Genomic DNA, 19,169 nt, shown 5'->3' with positions numbered 1-19,169 from the left:
TAAGAGGAGGAAAAGAAGAGGTGACTGACTTCCAGCAGGTGAGGCTGTGGGATGAGCTTCCAACAACCGAGTAGTTCTTACTCAGAGCATAACACAAGAACTGTTTCTCTAATAAAATCAGAAACGAAGGGAGTATCCTTGCAGCAGGAGGAATTCAGGTTAGACACAGGGAAGCGCGTTTCCGCTGTGAATGAAGTGCCCCCTTCCCATTCATGCTGGTGCCTGCTGCTGGGTACAGGAGCACTCTGGGCATTTTCCCAGTGGCTGTGATGAGCAGAGTGAGCCATCCACGCTCTCAAGCTTCCTCCATGTGACTGACAGAACCTATCTACCTGGTGAAAGACACACTGGAGGCAACAGAGTCGGGGCTTTCTTTATCAGTGACCCTTTCAGGGAGCAAATCTCAAGCCTTGCCTCATTTGAGCTGGGAACTATCTGGCTCAGCTCAACAGTAGACAGTCCTGTTAGGCAGGGAATCCATGCATCTCCGTCTAGGGTTGTCAGATGGGATGAATCTCAGCAGACTGGGTCCTAAGCCCAGTGGGGAGGCAGGGTGTGCCCCCCTTCCATCTCCCCCAGCTCAGCTCCATGGACTGTCAGCAGCGGACAGACCAAGCAGGCCCACGGGAGACTTCGTCTCTCCCCAGCAGGGCCTCCGAGCACAGCACGGCTTTTCTCTGCGGGAAGTCATTTGTTACAGATCTGGCCCCCGCAGGAGGGTCCCCCTTTCCCCAGGGACCATTCAGTGCTGGCTGAGCCTTCTGGTTCTGCGACGAGTGAGTGACATGGGGAAGATGAGAGCAACGTGCAGAGAACCCTGCAGTGGGGGCTGGGAGGAGGTGAGGAATCTGAGTCTTAACAGCTGAGTTGGCAAGAAATTTCCCTAAGAAGTTGAAGCTCTGGCTGAATCAGTGCTGCTGACTCTCCCAGAATGGAGGAACTGAAACGACGCCCAAGGATTTCATTTGGTTCATCCAGCCTGCTTGCCGCTCCTGTCACCTCAGGTTACCTGGAGCCCTTCTCCCGGAAGTGCAGTTCTGCCTCCAGCCCACCTCACTTCAGGGCCACTGAGCACTGCCCAGATGACGACGGGGTATCCACTCGCATGCTATCCCTTTGGAGTTGTGTGGGGACCGCAAAGTTCAGTAATTAAGAGCATTGGATTTGGAGTCAGACCTAGGTTAAACCTTACGTCTGGCATTTATACAGTACAGCTTGGACAAGTCTCATAAGTTCTCTTAGGAAGCCTGTTTCCTCACCTACAAGATGTGGAAAAGAGCCCTCACATCAATTGCCATGCAGATGAGTTTTGATAGTGTTCTAAAGCCCTTACACAGTGCCTGGCCATGAGTAAGCATTCAAAGAAGGAATGTTATTGTTATAATAACTTGTAAATGCTGCCAGTGCCCTGATATTGGGACCTTAAGAAGCCATCCAATTGTCCCCTTGCCGTGCATGGGACACCTGGCTCAGCACTTTGCTTGGACACCAGAGTCCAGTGCACTTCCTCTCGCCCTGTCTCTGGGATCTGCTTTGTACTGTTTTCTGCTCCTGTTCTTAAACTCTAAGGTTGTTACTTTGGCCTTCCAGCATGTCGCTTGGCCCTTCTCTGGTATCAACCTGTTTGCTGTTTTTCAGTCTAATCAACACTCAGCTCTTGGACAAACCCACCTCTGGGTGCTTCAGGTATCTCTGCTCCCACCTGCTCCCCGACCATGGGAGTTGAATGATGGCACAAGCCCCCGGGGGTCATCACTGCTGTCAGACAGTCCTGGTTCTAAAAACAGAAAGGACACAGATGACTTCTGACTGGGGAGGGGACAGAGGTTCTCCCCTTCTCCATGAGAATGAGCCTCCCAGTAGCAGCAAGGCCAGGGGCTGGGTGCAGGGAAGAGATTGAGCAAAATAGACTGAAAGACACATGACATTCCCAGATTATCCTGGGAGTCATTTTTCCAGCACTGGAGTGAGAACATTCCAGTTCCTCGGTGAATATCTACATTTAGGAGGATCCTGGCATGTGGCTGGGGAAGAGCGTATCCCTTGCTTCTTTGTTGGGTTTTGGCACAGAAGAAATATTCTTTGCTACTTTCTGAAATGTACTACTTATATGGGGATCAAGCCTGCCACTCTGTATTACCTGATATAAGCCTCACACCTCCAGCTAAGGGACACAAGGTGGGGCACAATGAGTGCCCTGGAAACTTTGCTTTCATCTCCTCAGCAGTGAGGCCAGGCAGTGGCCTGGCATCACGTGCATGTGTGCATGTGTGTATGTATGAATGCATGAACATTTTTCAACAAAGGTGATGAGGAAGGGGTGGGATTGTGCCTCCCTGCCATGTATGTATCACCTTCAAACCTAGGACATGAAAGGCAGAAGATACAAAAGAACAAATAATGATTTGGGGTTAAATAAGCCAGAGAGGAGGAAAACACTTTGGTTTCATCATCATGTGTAAGAAAGAAGAGGACGGGGTTGTTTTGCCTCTACAGAAGCTCGTGTGAGAAGCCCTGGACAGAAGATTCCGGATGGATAATGGATGTGTAGGCAGCTTTTGATTACAGCACTAATTGAGGGGAACAGTAGTGTGAAAAATCCAGAATGCTAGTGCTCGAAGGACTTTAGGAGAGTCTCCAATCCCATCATTTTATAATGAAAAATGTGCATCCCAGGGAAGAGAAGAAAGCCCTGCTTGAATTCGCGTGTATTGTTAATGGTAAGATATTTACAAGAAACTGGGTCTTCTGACTTCTAGCCTTGTGCCTTCCCACTACAACCTGATCCTAGACACACACACACACACACACACACACACATTTTTCCAGGTTAATAATGGCGTTGTTTCCTGCGTAACTCTGCTGTATTAATGTCACCTAAATACTAATTTATCATGCCACCTGTCTTCTCACGGACCTTAGTGTCCACCCACAACCTACAGGACGAAGATCAACCTCTCCCCTAGTGTGCTCAGGCATGAGTCCCCTGCAGCGTGAGGCCCCACTACTCTCCCATATAAACCCTCCGTTTCCACATTGCATGAGCCACACCTCTGTTAATGCCATTTCTGTTTCTTCCTCTCTCGTGTTCAAAACCCAAATCACAGCACACCAGCACACAGTGAGTTCTCTCAGAATCATCCAGCAGTTAACGTCTTTACCCCATTTAACAACAAGTACACATTGCCCAGAGTTAAATATTTACATGTAATATCTTCATAAGCAGATGGGGACCTTGTCTGATGTAGTTTTCTATACTCAACTACCCTGATGCCATTCCCCATAGTAGGTCGATTATAAGTGTTAAAAATTTGTTCAGTAAAACTACAGCAGGACTAAATTATTCCAGACCTTTTCTTTTGATTGTCTGTTTTGGTTCTAGGAAGACTCAAGTTACCAAGATGGCAAATCCCTCTGGCTATCATTGGTTGTTGTGTCCTTGCCCTACTCACATCCAACATTTATAAAATATGCCAAAAGATAAATATCCCCATTCCTTAATTCAAATTTGCTTCATAACCATGGCACCCTAGTATTGACTCAAACTATATTGCCAAGAAAATTTAGAGCAGTGGTCAAGAGAAAGGATTTTTGTTTCAGGCCATCTTGGAAATAATGTGATGTCACTTTCATTAAGTTATACAAAGCCTGTGGCTTTGCCCTGGGGCAAGCTCTCACTGTCTCTTGGGTTGCTCACTGGAGGTAGCCAGCTGCCATGTTGTGAGGAAGCTCTGTGCAAATGCCTGCTTGGCAAGGGACCAAAACCTGCCAACAGTCATTTGAGTGAGCTTGAAGCAGATCTCTCATTGTGTCTTAACCCTTTTATTTGCTAATTGTGACTGGGAGTTAACAATAATCTCTCTGTGCCTCCGTTTCTTCATCTGTGAAATGGGGATGCTTTTAGTAACCACCTCATATGGTGATGTAAAATTAAAGGAGACAATACATGAAAATCATTTAGAACAGTGCCTGGCACATAGCAAGCATTCCACACATGCTTGATTATTGTTATACAGTTTTTCTATGCCCTTGGCTTACCTGATGCTCAGCTGTGGGTCACTCTTCATCAACCTCATCCTAAAGATGATGATTTGGTTTTTCTCTCCCTCACTTTGTATTCCACCAGCCCTGAACTTGTTTTGATCTCTGACCACCTCTTCTTTCATGCTGTCAACTACTGTAATTCTCTCTGTGCTGGCCCCTGTCTGACTTAATTCCTCCAATTGTTTCTGATGCACAGTCATGAAAGAAGAGAGTTCTGACTGGGCACAGTGGAGCACTTAAGATACAATTCCACTCACACAGGTGTTTGTTATGACTGGTGAAATAAGCTTTACCTATATAGGATAAAATTTAAAAATATATAATATAGTATCAATATCATTCTACATTCACATTATTCATCAATTTTTCAATTAACCAATATTTGTGAGTTCTAAGATGGGATTGTATTTAGCAATTTGAATTTGTCTGAAATGGCAAGGCAGAATAATTTGTGGTCAAGAGTATGGACTTCGAAGTAAGGCTTTTTTTTTTTTTCCTGAGACAGAGTCTCGCTCTGTCACCCAGGCTGGAGTGCAGTGGAGCGATCTCGGCTCACTGCAAGCTCTGCCTCCCAGGTTCACGCCATTCTCTTGCCTCAGCCTCCTGAGTAGCTGGGACTATAGGCACCCGCCACCATGCCCAGCTAATTTTTTCTATTTTCAGTAGAGACGGGGTTTCACTGTGTTAACCAGGATGGTCTCGATCTCCTGACCTTGTGATCTGCCCGCCTCAGCCTCCCAAAGTTGTACAATATTGAGAAATATAATTAAACTTTCTGTGCCTTAGCTACCTTATCTGTAAAATGGAGATAATAATAGAACCTACTCTAGAGGATGAATGGGTAAATAAAATGAGATAATACAATGCAAGTCATGTGGAGTAATGACTGGGTGTAGTTAGCACTGGTTAGCGTCCTTCTCTTTTCTGAGTATTTATGCTTGCCCTGTAGCCTCCCAGTTGAGCATCACTTATTTTCTAAGTCAACTAAAATTAATTTGATGTAGTAGATTGCGTGATACCTCTTTCAATAGCTGAAGTTGCTCTAGGTTCAGACACGGTCAGTGTGAGATAAGTGATGCAGATTTGCTCTTTCCAAAGAGTTGAAAACACTTAAAAAGCAGTTTCTTCGTGCTGAAGCTTGTTGTCTATTTTCTTTTTGAAAACCTACCCTCTTTTTCTTTCAGGCACCTTAAGACGAGAATACAGTATTATAGAAAACCCATTGTATTAATTATCTGTTGCTGTGTAACAAAAAAGCAGCCTAAAACAACAAACTGTTATTATCTCACAGTTTCTGGGGCCAAAAATCTGGGAAGAGCTTTGCTGGGTGCCTCTGGCTCAGGGTTCCTCCTAAGGTTACAGTCAATCTGTGGGCCAGAGCTGTGGTCTCATCTAAAGTCTTGCCCGGAAGGAGGAGCAAATCTGCCTCAAGCTCAGTCGGATGACCGTTAGCAGGTTAGGGTCTCTGCACAGGGCTTCCTCACAACATGGCAGCTGGCTCCCTGAGGTGAGTAATCCAAGAGGGAGTGAGAGAGCTTGCCCAAGAGGAAATCATGGACTTTTTCTAACTTCATTGTGGAAGTGGCATCCCATCACTACAGCTGGATTCTATTTGTAAGAATAATAGAATAAGTACAGCCCATACTCAAGGAGGAGAGGATTACATGAGGCTACATAGTAAGACTTTGTCTCTACATGCCTGTGGTCCCAGCTACTTGGGAGGCTGAGATGGGAGGATTGCTTGTGCCTGGGAGGTTAAGGCTTCAATGAGCTTTGATTGCACCACTGCACTCTAGCCTGAGTGACAGAGAAAGACCCTGTCTCAAACAAAAAAAAACAAAAAAACAGGAAAAACTAAAATATTGTTTTAAAAGGCTAACACACTCACATACACACACGAGAGATTACCTAAGAGTGTGTGTAATTTCACTGGCCTTTTAGAGACCAGTCAAAACAGGTAAGTTTCTGTGCTCAACAGTGTGTAAACACAACCCCATTTAGTTAGCAGAACTTGTAGGGGTGGAAGCCTTCAGTTAGGTTCTGGCAAATTGGTGAGAATCTGCATGGGCAGGGAGAAGAAAGGAAAGATGGTAAGGAAAAACACCAGCAAATCAATGTGGCCTGGAGCCACAGTGGGAAAAAAGAAGGGACTCAAAGAGAAAATGAGCTGAAACAGAGAAGCAAAATATAGGACAAACCACACACTACAACCATTTGGGGCAGGCAAGAGTTTTACACTTCTTCCATCTTGGTGTTTTGATGAAATGCCCTATGTAGAGGCATGAAATGAGGTAGAGAAGGGGGATGTACATTCCGTGGCCTTTCAAAATCTACTCGACTCTAGGCATCAGTGATTCTGCATCAGATGGCGCCCCGGTGAGAGTAGCCACTGTCCTCACTCACAACCGTGCTTGCTGTGTGGTCACACAACGGGGTGGTGTTGGCTTGGGCGCCCTCTGTGGGCAGAGAGTTCAGTCCTGCTGGGGGGTCCCCCCCACCCTCCTTTCCTGCAGGAACTAAACCCCAAAGGAGGGCCTGAGGAGTGTCTCCCATGGCGAACTTCCTCCCACCAAGCCCGGGAGGACTTGTCAATCGCAATCAGCCACCAGCGTGGGTTCCCCCAGCCAGGCCAGCTGGCAGGAAGGCTGCCAAGGCAGCAGATCTGACGAAAGAATTCTCAATCACATTTACATGTGCATGGTGCAAAAAGGGAAAGGAAGGGGGGAAAAACCCCTCCGGAATCCAAAAAGAAAGTCACTAACTAATTCACACAAAAAAAGAATCAGCCACAGATTTGTCTCAGATGTTCTCAAATTGCTGTCCTTAAAAGCTCTGCTTCCCCATCTTCCTCCTCCTCCCATCCGTCCAATAGCCCAAAGAAAGTCTCTAATTTTGCCTTAATTTGTGCCTTGGTTGCAAGAACAAAACAGAACGTCACTGCAGTTTCCCCCCCCACTGTACCCCCCTTGGCCTCTCAGCAGCTGCACTTCTTCAATGGCCTGATAGAGTCCTTTTTCCACCATCGTTCTCTATTCTATGCCAAGCGGATCCTGGCAGCACCAGGCCCAGTGCAGCACTGAGAGGGGGAGGCCCGGAGAGGGCCAGCCTACGTCTCATCAGACATCAAAGGGTCACATGGATTCCAGCTCACCCTCGGCCTCTCAGGGAACCAGAGACTGCAGGCTGCGGGCACTGAAGGGCAAAGAGTGAAATGGCTCCGTCCAGGGTGACACAAGCTGTAATCTCACAAAATTGCAGATATCTTGGGCATCTTGCCAGGACCCCAGGGATAGTAACAAATTTGGGTATTTACATCATTTTTCAAATAAAAAATAAACAAATACAGGCTCGTTACTTCCTCCCAATTGAATCCTTTTGGAATATCAGATGACAGATTGTTTCTCTGTTGACTACTAATGGGACTCTGGGTTTTATTCTCAGATATAGTCCTGGCTTGAACCAGAGGAGCCCTCACTTAAAATTCTCACTTCCCACACTCCAGGGAGGCTAATTTAACTCCCCTCTCATGGCCTCCGCCCCTGCCTCCACCAAGAAGGAGAGTTCTGAGGCGCTTCTAATTAATCTTCGTAAATTGCTCTGCGATCCTGGGATATAAAGGCAAAGTATTATTAGAAAATGCTGGCTGGGTTAGTAGCCGGCCATAAAAGTCGGATGCTGATCAGCTCACTTTTCACACTGCAATTATTGGGAATGGTTGCAAGTGGTTTTATGCGATGGGAACATCGTAAGTCCTTAAGAAAAGCACAGGGCAGGGACTGAGAGACGCTCACTCATGGTGGGTGTCAGCAAAGAGGGCTGTCAGACAGTTAACCTCTGAGCTTTTTGCCTGTAGCAGTCCTAGTGTATTAGGATCCCAGGAAGATGCCGGCATGTCTCTCCTTTCTACCATTCATTCATAAAACATCACTTGTACCTAAAATGGACTCAAGAGCAAGTAGTTCCCATCTTGTTAGGCAGGAGAGAGCTTCATTCTAACAGTGTCTACCTAAAGACCCTTGGGACAGTGACTACCTGATTTAAGGAGTCCATCGACAGTGGACTCATATCCATGAAAGCACTTCTCAGGGGTTCATCTGTGGGTTTCATACAAATCCAAGAATGGAAGAAATCCATAAGAAATTTAGAATAAATACTCCTTGGTTCCTTAGCCTCAGTTTGTGATTTATTGCTAGTCCATTCACAAGGATTAAACTAAAAAGTCCTGCCTCCAAATTGTTGTGTGATGTGAGGCAGGATTCAGCCTCCCTCTCCCTTTGAGTCACCATCTGTGTTTAGTAGATATTAATCCACACCTCCTAGGATATTTGGTGGAATAACTAATTAATGTTTAAAGAATGCTCTTTGAACACAAAAAAGCACAGTGTCTGAAGGTAAGGCGCGATTACTCTTCTGAATTGCACACTTGCCAGGGTGATTTTTATGGAGGCATATGACCTTCAGAAGAAAAATACCCAATTACAGCAGTTTGTTTATTATTTCACGTTAAAACATTGTTAACACAGACATTTTCTCTTAATATTTTATGAAGAAGATATCTTAGACAGATTTAATATTTTAATATCTATTTGCCACAAGAGCTAAAGAACTAGGTAATGAAATGTGTGCAGTGCAGTATATTGGGGAGGTGGGATGGGGAAGGTACTGCTATGAGGCTACAAATTTCTCTGAAATGAATGAAAAATACAAGGTGCGGAGAGGCTGTCATCTTTACTCTCGAGGCCCAGCAGGCTGGTATTCAGCGTAGGGACCTGAATCCAATTGAAAAGCATGGAACATAATCTGCTCTGTTTACTGAGGACTCAGAGGCAGCTTCCCGGCGCAGTGTCCCCAGCACTGTGGAAATAGGTTAGTGACGCATTTGGATCATCAAAGAGAGCCAAGGAGACACTACCCGTGTGTGAAAAAAGGAACATCTAGAAGATCCAAGCAGCATTCAGAGCCATTGTCCTACAGAAATCCTTTCTATTTGATTTCCTGAAAACCTCAGTTAAAAGAATGTACAGGCCATGAAGCCACAGCCTGGATAGAGAGGGATGGCAGACAGAGCAGGATACCATGGGACTCACAGTGCCCAGCTCTGCTGAGATGGCATTACCCCAAATGTCAGTAAATCTCAGAAGAGGCTGGGCTTTTTTTGAGGGGGGGAAGGGGGTGTGGGGTTGTTATTTGTCTAACAGAAAAGTAATGGACGTGGGGAATGTGACATTGACAATTGAGTATTACCTTTGCTAAGTATTGAGTGTTAACTATGCATCACAAATTGTCCTAAGTGTTTTGAAGTCATCCATTGAGTTCTCTTACGAATGCAGGAGTAAATAATATTTTTTTTTCAGATGATAAGATGGAGACTCATCTAGAGTTAAAAAAAAATTAACAAAGCAAAACAAAAATAAAAACTAATAAGTGGTAAGTCCTGGATTTAAAATGCAGGCAGTTTAACTCCAAAGCATAGTTTAACTACTAAGTTAACTTTAGCATATATTACTTAAATTTAGAAGCGCAGCAACTGCTATGGGTCTAAAAAAAGATGAAGGGATTCATTTACATACAGTTAGCTTTCCGGAAGGGGGAGGGCCCAGCTGACGAGCAGGAAGAGCTGGACTTTTTTCCCCACGTTTCTCACATGCCGCTTGGTGCCAGTCGGCGTAGATTTGAGTCCATATTTTCCCTTTCAAGGCTATTCTTGATGTTCATTTAAAACAGACTTCACTAGTATAGGAAACTCCACAGAAGTGTAGTTTTGAAAGCAGCAGCCCGTTCTGCGTTCTAGAGGCTGGGAGCAGAACTCGCCTGGGTAAAGCTGGCTTCCGGGGGCATGGAAGGTGGGAGTCGGGTGGATGAGGACTGGTGGGCTTCTTGATCTGCAGAGTGAAGGTTCAGAGTCCCTCTAGAAGGGGATTTTGACATCATCAGGATGGAAAAGCTCTGCAGAGTCATGGCAAAGCCTGTTTCCTTTGTGGGCAGGGCAACTTCTCTGGGGAATTAGAATGATTAGGAAAGCTAGTTTGTTTCCCTTGAGAAGAGGGGGGAGAGTGAGGGGCAGTTTGGGGCCCTGGAATTGACAGGATCAGGGCACCAGCGGAGGGCGGATGTCAGGGAAAGGCTGCAAGTGCTGGGCTTCAGAAGTGAAGTAGGAAATCTCATATTAAACAAAGTGCATGGGAGGCCATTTTGGGGGATCAGCCTCCTGCCCTGGGCAGAACAGACCTAAACCGGAATGGAGTCACTTGTGTTAAGTGTTCAGTAATCAAACCAAACTTTGAAATGGACCAGTTTTCCAAAAAGCAGGCAATTCTGGTCAGTCTGAGTCAGAATAACAAGGAAGTTCCCTTGTCTGAACTCCATAAAGTACCCCTTAAAAAGGGCCAATTTGCTTTTTGTTCTCTGTTTCTGCTCTCCTGAGCCCTTTTCTGCCTAGAAAGCCAACACCCTCAGCTCATAGGAACACTCATTTTATTTTACAGATCCTAGAATCAAAAGGAAAATCCAAATGGACCTTTCAACTAAATTTGTTGTAATTTTGTCATCTGACGCTATTAGACTTCCTCCTTCTCCTTGAAGCAACTCTCCTCTGTTACCGCTCAATCTTCAGTAACGTCTTGTGGTCCGTGCCTCCCTGGGGACCGAGGAAAAGCACAGTATCTATACATTTGGAGAGCAAGAGGAAAATAGAGGTGGAAGGACAGTCAGGAGCCAGGAAGACTGCCAGCAACCCGCAAAGGCAGTGGACTCCGCCCACCACGGGGAAAAGAGCTCTTCTGTCTCTCTGAGTTGTAAGGAGATGCCATGGCCAAGAAGACTTGAAAAAGTTGTTTTATTTCAGAATAAAAAAAAAATACCCTCTCTGAAGATGAGTGTGGCAAACCCCATACCCTACACCCTTTTAGCAATAACCCAGGGCCCCATAATTCCCTAAAATTTTGTTGCTTCCTGCCTCCAAGCTCTTTTGTTGTCTACTGACCAAGCATAGCACTTACTTTTGACCTTTTGGTGGCCACTGTGACTTCCCTGAGAGAGAACTTTTGCAACTTCCCCTGTGACTGTGGTTGCTGGGATCTGTGCATGACAACTACAAGAACCGAAACGCAGTGGGACAAAAAAAGATTCTTTTTTCATCTCTACAAGGAAAGCAATCTTATGAATGGGGCAAGCATGATGCAAGGGAGTACGAAGAAATGCTAACTTACATTCCTGATTTCAGACATCAGAAAAGAAAGTCTACCGCCCACTGTTGGCTTTGAGATCGGGGGCAACCAGAAAGGTCAGTTCAATTATAGACTACTCCTTCTCAACTCCCATCCCCTCCCATTAACTCTCTCCATCTGTCAGGTCACTTTGCCAATAGGAGACAGTCCTGTGGGTTCTCAGCCCTACAGAATAGCCCTGGCCTACCCCAAATCCTGGGTGAGCCTGACCCTCTGTTCTGTCTCTCCCCCTCACGATCCCATTTTCCTGTGTCTCTAGCATGATCTATAGCTGCCCTCAGAGGGCAGGGGTGGCAGGTGGGTGGGAGAGGGCCAGATCACTGTCTGTGGCCTCACAGTACTGATGTGTAATCACAACTCAGCCATATACTGTAATGTGGCTGTAAAGATCTCAGAACCACAGTATATGAGAGTTATGCCTGAAATGAAGTCCAATCTGTGATAAAGCAGCCAGCATTAATGCCACAAATATGTGACAGCGGGCAGAGAAATGACTGATTGGGGATGTTTATAAATATAGGAAGTGAGCTGCTGGTGGCGTCCAATAGAGGGGGTTAGCAAAATGAAGACAGATGGCGACCGATGAGCTCTCAGATTCCTTTATGGCTGCCAATCCACACAGATAGCCCACCGCTCAACCTCATCACGCAGCCTTCCCTGCAGGCTCTCTGGGTACATTATAGGCCGTCTCCACCTCCTGGCTCGGCAGAGAACTACAGCTTGCTTCCCAGGAATGACTGCGAAGATGGCAGAGAAAGATGTTGCTCAGGGCAGCCATTCCAAAGATGGCATTGATGCATGCCAAAATCATGGGGCTCGCTCAACTGCCTCATAGTAGTTTTTATAGAAATAGAGAATGCCATGTTGGGGGAAAGGTTTTCAACACTTCCATCTAGCCCATTCAAGCAATGTTGGAATACTCCTGGGCACATTTTCCCAGCCGTGGGAGACATGCCCTTCCCCAGGTGAAGCCCTGCATCTCTGCCATTGCATTGACTTTGGATGTAAAAGTTCTCTCCCTGGAGCTTCCATTCTCTGGTGCTTGGCAGCATAATGAGCAAGGATCAACCACTCATCCTTTAGAAGACAGCCTTGCAAATATTACAAGAGGTCTTCTTCCCATTTATGGACATGGCCTTGGTTCCCTGACGGGGACAATACAAACTCTCTCTTGTTTGCTCACCTATTATGGGTTCCTGTAAGATTATCCTCCAGGCTGACGTGGGGCCTCTCAAACCTTTTTAAAATGGGATACAATGATTAGACAGTACTTAGGGGACTGCCCGACTGGTTTATAGTAATGCTGCACTCTTGAATATTTTGTTTCATGTACTATAAAAGGGAGAGGGAAGCTCACTCTTGTAACTTGTAGGAAACTTACAATCAGCAAACACAGATAGTTTTCATTTGTTTTTGTTTTGTTTTGTTTTCTCTCTGTCTTCTTTTGCCGCCCTGCTGTGACTAAGCTCTGCTTCTCCAATCTGTGAGGCTCTTCCTGGTTTCCAGCCTCTGCCCCCCATTGCTCCTCAGAGCAGGGTCCCTGTGACCCTACAGCAGTCTCCACCCTGATTTTGCCTCTGTAGTCAATCCTGATCTCAAACACAAGAGATTTAAAGAGCAGCAGCCCAACACCTCAGGCTCCCCATCAATTGTTAGCTGGACTCAGACCTTGCATTTCTTTTGATGGCTTAAATTCTATTTTAGTCCCCAGGTCCAGTTTCCTCCATGTTATGCAGTTCTGATTCCTGGCTTTCTGTCTGTCTTCCTGACTATCTTGCTAAGCCTCCAGGCCTTGTGAACCTCCTGCATGGGTCATTCTGCTTGAACCTGATCAGTCTTTCTTCACAAGAAGTAATGTGTCTCATTCTTCCTCCTCCATTAGGCTGTGTACTTAGTGAAAAACTGTCAAAATACTAAATACTGCATAAGCATCATGGAACTAGATCCTCATCATCACCCTGTGAGGGAAGTAGTTACAAATAGAGTCCATAGATGCAGATATTGAGGTACAGAGAAGTTAAGTAACCTGCACAAGGGTACACAGCTGGGAAGTAACAAAGCCAGTTTTGAATTTCATGTAGTTTGAGTTTAGAGCCTATGCCCTTAAAAGCCATACTCTCTGGCCTCATGATGAATATATTCAGAAAAAATGAACGAAAGAGTTATTTTATGTACGTAGCTCCCCTGTCTCTGTTCTCACTGGAATACTTACCCACTCTGACCCACCCCACTTCCCTGCAGCTCTGCCCTGCAGTATCTACCTTGTCCCTAAAGACACTGGCCTTTTTTCTCTATCCCAGTATCTACTGCTCAAATCTACCAGAAAGACTCTTCCAAGGAGCCTCTACTTCCTGCCGTTAGATAGATTATACCTGAATCTGACATAAGATATGATATAAACCTATATTTGAATAATTTGCTTGGGGGACCTAATTATAAACTATTGCATTTTTTTTTTCCTGCGAAATTCCATTATCTTAGATGTGGCCCATTCTGTCAGCCTGACAAAATCTTTCTGGATTCGATCACCTGATAAATTTGCTTTTCCTCCCAATTTCATGTCATGCACAAATTTGATAAGTGTCATCTCTATGTCTTCATCCAAGTTGCTGCTGGAGATGTTTAATGATACAGGACACAGCCAGTGTCCTGTGTGTCCTGGCAGCCTGTCGCTTGACACTGATCAGTTAGTTGTTCAGCACCTGTTAGCTATAGTTGTTCATGTACTTACTAATACACTTAATTTTACTGGTATTCAGTGTAAACTGCCTTCCTGAAATACCAATTCACTACATTTCCCTGGAGAATACTGTCAAAGTAGGAAATGAGGTTTGTCTGACATGACTTAATCTTAATAAATCTAAGACAGTAGGAAATCACTATTAATCCATACTACACATTGTAAGAGTCTGAAGAAAATTCCACGGCTTTAGAGCGTTGGTTTTGAAGCTGCATCCTGTGGAACCCTCGATTTCCTTAGAGGTGCTGCAGACACCACCATGGGGTATGAAGGAGAAACCGAGCAGGCACAACCCTAGCCACTTTCATTCCAAGAAATGCTACTATGTTATATATTATAATAATGCCCTATTTTATATATTATAATAATGCTACTATTTTATATATTATAATAATGCCCTATTTGTGAGACACAAAATACAATTTGAAAACTACTGCTTTAGAGGAAGAAAGCAATCTGCCTGTCTGGAGTTGTATTTGATTGTGCTATATTGACTTGTTCTTGGGACACTCACTTTGTTAATAAAATCGAGACACCATTATCCACATTTGCTCTGTGCCTCACAGAAGTGCTATAAGAGTTGATGGATAGCCTCAGGACAGAGCGACTAAGCCAGTCCATTATTGAAATGCACACATCTAAATGCCCCAAAGAATCCTTGTCATTTTTTTCAAGCTGTCTGCTCAGAGGATGTTTTCCCCATCCCCAAATATTTATTGATGCCTCCTAGCTACAAGGTATGTTCAAACACATGATTTCTTCAACCTTCACAACAGTGCTAATGAGGGAAATGCAATTATTCCTGTTTACCGTGAGGAAACTGATGCTAAAAGGAGGTTAAATAAATTGTTTGCGATCACACAGCCAGTAATCAGAAGAGCCACAATTCAAGCTTAAGTTTTATTGACCCCAAAGTCCTTGAAATGTGCCTGTATACCACATGGTATCTTTGTATCCATGTATTGAGAGGTAATATTTTTGAGGGTTTACAATGGGCTAGGCACTGTGCTAAACATTTACAAAGATTAACTTACTTAATCTTGCAATAACCATATCATTGGTGATATTATTGCACCGCATTTTGTGGAAAAAAATTAAGAAGTTTCCCAGGGTCACACAGTAAGAAACTGACAGAGCTAAGATTCAATCCAGGTAGTCAGACTCCAGAGACTTTGTGATTAACAATTATGTTATTATTTATGCCAGGGATCATCTTATTATCAGATTTGATGCAGGCAGATGCCCTTTGGCCATGCTTGGAATGGTCTTGGAAACTATTCTCATGAGCTCTCCTATGTGAATCTACCATTAGAGATTATCTTCTTCTTTTGAGTTAGGCATTTTCCTACGTTTACATAGAGGCAGTCTGCCAGTTGTTGAAAGTTTGGTGTGAACTAGAGCCTCTCCAGTGTGCCTAGTTGAGAGAACATTGAAAGAAAGAAGTAGAAATACAGGTAAGCTCTGATAATCTTGGGGGTGGAGAACAGAGCAAAAGTGTAAGACAATGGGTGAAGGCAGGTCAGGGCTGTGACCCTAAGAAGTAAGGAATGGGGAACCATAATAAGAGGAAAGTGGGTGCTAGGAAGAGCTTTAGCTTCTGTGCATTTAGCTGGACCAATTCTGGTTATTTTAAAAGAAGAGCCCTCAAATATCCACATCCTGCTGTCTCCTCTCATATTTGTTCAACTGTGCTGGAGAAGAGTTGAAAGGATGCAAACCTATGGAATATGCAGCCAATGTGAACAGAGCCATATTACTTCAGGGGTGAGCTGTTATTTATGGTCTGGGGGCTGAGTCCTTCCCTTCTCTAATTGGTAGGAGCAGAGCGGAAGGAAGGGAGCACAAATCATACTGATTCCCTTTTTCCAGCCCACCTTCTCTAGATACTGTGTCTGAGCTTGGCTTTCTGCCGACATATATATTTCTATTGCACTTTGAACACGAAAGAAGATAACAGTCCTGAATAGCATCAGCCAAGGAATGAAATGAAATTTAACCCTGGTATTAGAAGATGCATCTCACGGCCGGGTGTGGTGGCTCATGCCTGTAATCCCAGCACTTTGGGAGGCTGAGGTGGGTGGATCACCTGAGGTCAGGAGTTCGAGACCAGCCTGGCTAACATGGTGAAACCCTGCCTCTACTAAAAATACAAAAATTAGCTGGGTGTGGTGGCACGTACCTGTAATCCCAGCTACTTGGGAGGCTGAGGCACGAGAATCACTTGAACCAGGGAGGTGGAGGTTGCAGTGAGCGGAGATCATGCCACTGCACTCCAGCTCTGGGCAACAGAGTGAGACTCGGTCTCCAAAAAAAAAAAAAAAAAAAAAGAAGATGCATCTCACTTCTCCTCATTTTAAGGTATATTTGCCGCTTGAGATAATTCGCCTGGAGTCCACAGAGCACCCAGTGAGCCTGGAGAGAACAGGAGTTTCCAGGAGCCAGGCAGAGGGTGTTACCTTGTTAGAGGTAAATGCCATCCAAAGGCTGGTCTACGAAAAATCATCTGCACTTCGAAGCCTTTTTGAACTGGGGAAGGACAAGCCATTATTTTTATGATTTCCATTCCCTTCCTGACCATTAAACTACTTTCTTGAAGATATTCAGCTAAACAGTAGAAGGAAATTGAGTGAAAGTAGAGAGATCAGGCTGGGAATTGCAGAAAGGTAGATTCCTATTCGTTCATCTCAACTCTAAAAGTTATAGTGATCTAACAAGAAAACATCCTAATTTTGTTAACTGTGCTCTGCGGTTAGACTGTGATACTTTCTATGATTTCAGTTTCCTTAGATGTCCGAATGGAAAGAGCAGTACTGAACATCTCTATATGTTGTGTACTGTCATATAAATAATATGGTATACAGTTCTTGTACTCCAGAAACATTTCAACCAGAAGAGAAATTAAAATATATACATAGGCCCAAAGACACATACTGTAAGTGTACGTTGGGAAGAAAGGTTTAATGTGATGGGGGGCTTCCTGTCACTGAAGATGCTTAAAGTGTGTCTATATAAAAGCCTATTAGTCTTACCATAACTTAACAATGTTAAACTGGTTTCCTTATTGCAGGACTTCTCAGAGTCTTTGTATGCTGAAGTTCACTGTGACTCTTTCAGAGGAGGGTACGTGTCCAGCAATTTCCTAAACTGGTGAATTATGGAGTCTTTATCCCCATTTTATTAAAGAGTCATCCAAAGGGACTGGTTTTCTGAGAAAATTTTTGAGAATTCCTGCTGAATAGGAGATTATTGCACTAAACATAGATTGGATGCTGTCTAAAGTCTCTTCCAAGCCTGAGAGAGCTCAGGCCACAGCCAAGTAGGGGGCTTTTTTGGAGAGGAGCTCATCAGGAGGATTGCTGCTCTTCCAATAGCCCCAAAGGCCCCCTCCGCCAGGCATAGGTCCTCCCAGAGGCAGCAGCGGGGAGGGGGGAGGGAGCAGCGCCAGGCATAGGTCCTCCCAGAGGCAACAGTGGGGACTGGGGAGGGAGCAGCTCCCCTCGATGTCAAGGAACTCTGAGGCTGCTTTCCATTCAAAGCCTGGGGAGACAACTGACTTCCCAGGAGGAATAATATTGCTTCCTTTACAAAGCGCAGGCCACACCTCTTCCTTCCACTGTGATGTTCTCCTAACTTCTCTTTTTCCTTCACCCAGGGAACTCTGGGACTGGCATTGACTGTAGATCACTGGACGGGCTCCAAGCCATCCCTAAGTGAATGTAAAGGTGCATGTGTAGACACGCACACTCATGCACACACACACGCTCATGCACACACACTCATGCACACACACACTCATGTGCACACACACTCATGTGCACACACACTCATGCGCACACACACTCATGCACACTCATGCACACACACACTCTAGTTTGCATTTCTTGGGTGTGTCAGTGTGGCCCAGTGGGGATACCTTAGGCTTGGGACTCTCAAAGCCCCTCACACACCGCATAACCTGGGACAAGTCACATCACTACCATCTGGGTCTCAATTTATGCATCTCTAAACTACAGTATGAACAACGCCTTTTTCCTAGATGTTGAAAGAATTAAAGGGAGTGGGGCACCTGAGGGAGCTTTGAGAATAGGGTTTGTAGACACTCAGTGCAGCTTTTAGCTAATGGGTCACTGACTGGACTGGGGAGTACAGTGACATTTCCTAAATTGCAACCACCCCTGAATGGTTCACTATAACTATGAACCATAAAGTTGGCATTTAAAGATTATTTGGATTTCCGAAGGCCGAGCCAGACTTGACTCTCTAAGCACGTCAGAGCTGCGGTGCATCAACCCTCCCCAGACACCACACTGGGCGTCTAGCTCCCACACCCACACAGCTGAAGTGCTCCCCAACACCCACGTGCCGAAGCCACGAGAGGGAATAGAGCAATTTGCTTTAAAAATAAGGAAAAGAACCTGCAGGCCTTTATCCCCTAAGCTAGCATGAGGCTGCTCTGGCTCGTGTGACGAGGCTGTGTCTGGTGAGCAAAAGGAGAGGCCCCTGGAGATTCCAGTGCCTACAGGTGGACAGTGCTCCAGCCCCTTAGAAGAAATCCACATGGGGACAGGCACATTCTGGTCACCAGTACTCGAGAGATGACTGAGTAGCCTGCCTTCAGGTTCTCACTCTTTAAGAGAAACGGCCCACCCTTTCCATAGAGAGACAGTACAGGGTACGACTCTAATTTGGGAAAGATTTGGGAGCAGAAAAATGTCAGCTGGATAGAAGGCACTTGTTAACAAAAATAATCTCTATTTATTTTTCTTCCAGCTTCTCCCTGGCAATCATAGGAGAAGGAACTCTTTCAGAAGACGGGGCCTTGGAGGAGTGGAATGTGCCTGGGAGAGGCGGTCACCTACCTGGTAAGACTTTGAGAGAGAGTAGAAATTCTGTTTCTACCCAACACTGGGAGAAAACTGAAGTTACTTTCAGTTGAACTGAATTGTCTCCTGCTGGTTGGGAGTCCCTGCCTTCGTTTTCTTGCCATTTGAAAATATCACATAGGCTAGTTTATGTTGGTTTTCTACTGTGAGGCACTTTATGCAAGACTTTTCATCTGTTCCTTTCTACAGTATTGAAAAACAGAAATCTTGCAAATGAGCAAACTGTGGCTTAGGGACACAGTGATAAATAAGCAAAGCCAAAATGTAAACCCCAGT

At 45.0% G+C, this 19,169-nt stretch overlaps 1 protein-coding gene and 1 long non-coding RNA gene across 10 annotated transcripts in view; one reads left to right on the top strand and one right to left on the bottom strand.

Moving 5' to 3' along the window:
* Positions 1-19,169, bottom strand: part of LOC105476177 (neurotrimin) — a 1,408,523-nt gene that overhangs the window by 748,907 nt on the left and 640,447 nt on the right. The window lies entirely within an intron of this gene.
* Positions 9,748-18,864, top strand: LOC139357667 (uncharacterized). The gene is made up of 4 exons (XR_011611285.1): positions 9,748-9,859; positions 10,530-11,326; positions 17,078-17,130; positions 18,781-18,864. It is a non-coding gene; the product is annotated as an uncharacterized lncRNA (long non-coding RNA).

Source organism: Macaca nemestrina, chromosome 12 (assembly GCF_043159975.1).
Source record: "Macaca nemestrina isolate mMacNem1 chromosome 12, mMacNem.hap1, whole genome shotgun sequence".
NCBI lineage: Eukaryota > Metazoa > Chordata > Mammalia > Primates > Cercopithecidae > Macaca > Macaca nemestrina.
Note: the sequence above shows the minus strand (reverse complement) of the source record. Positions and strands in the feature narration are given on the sequence as shown.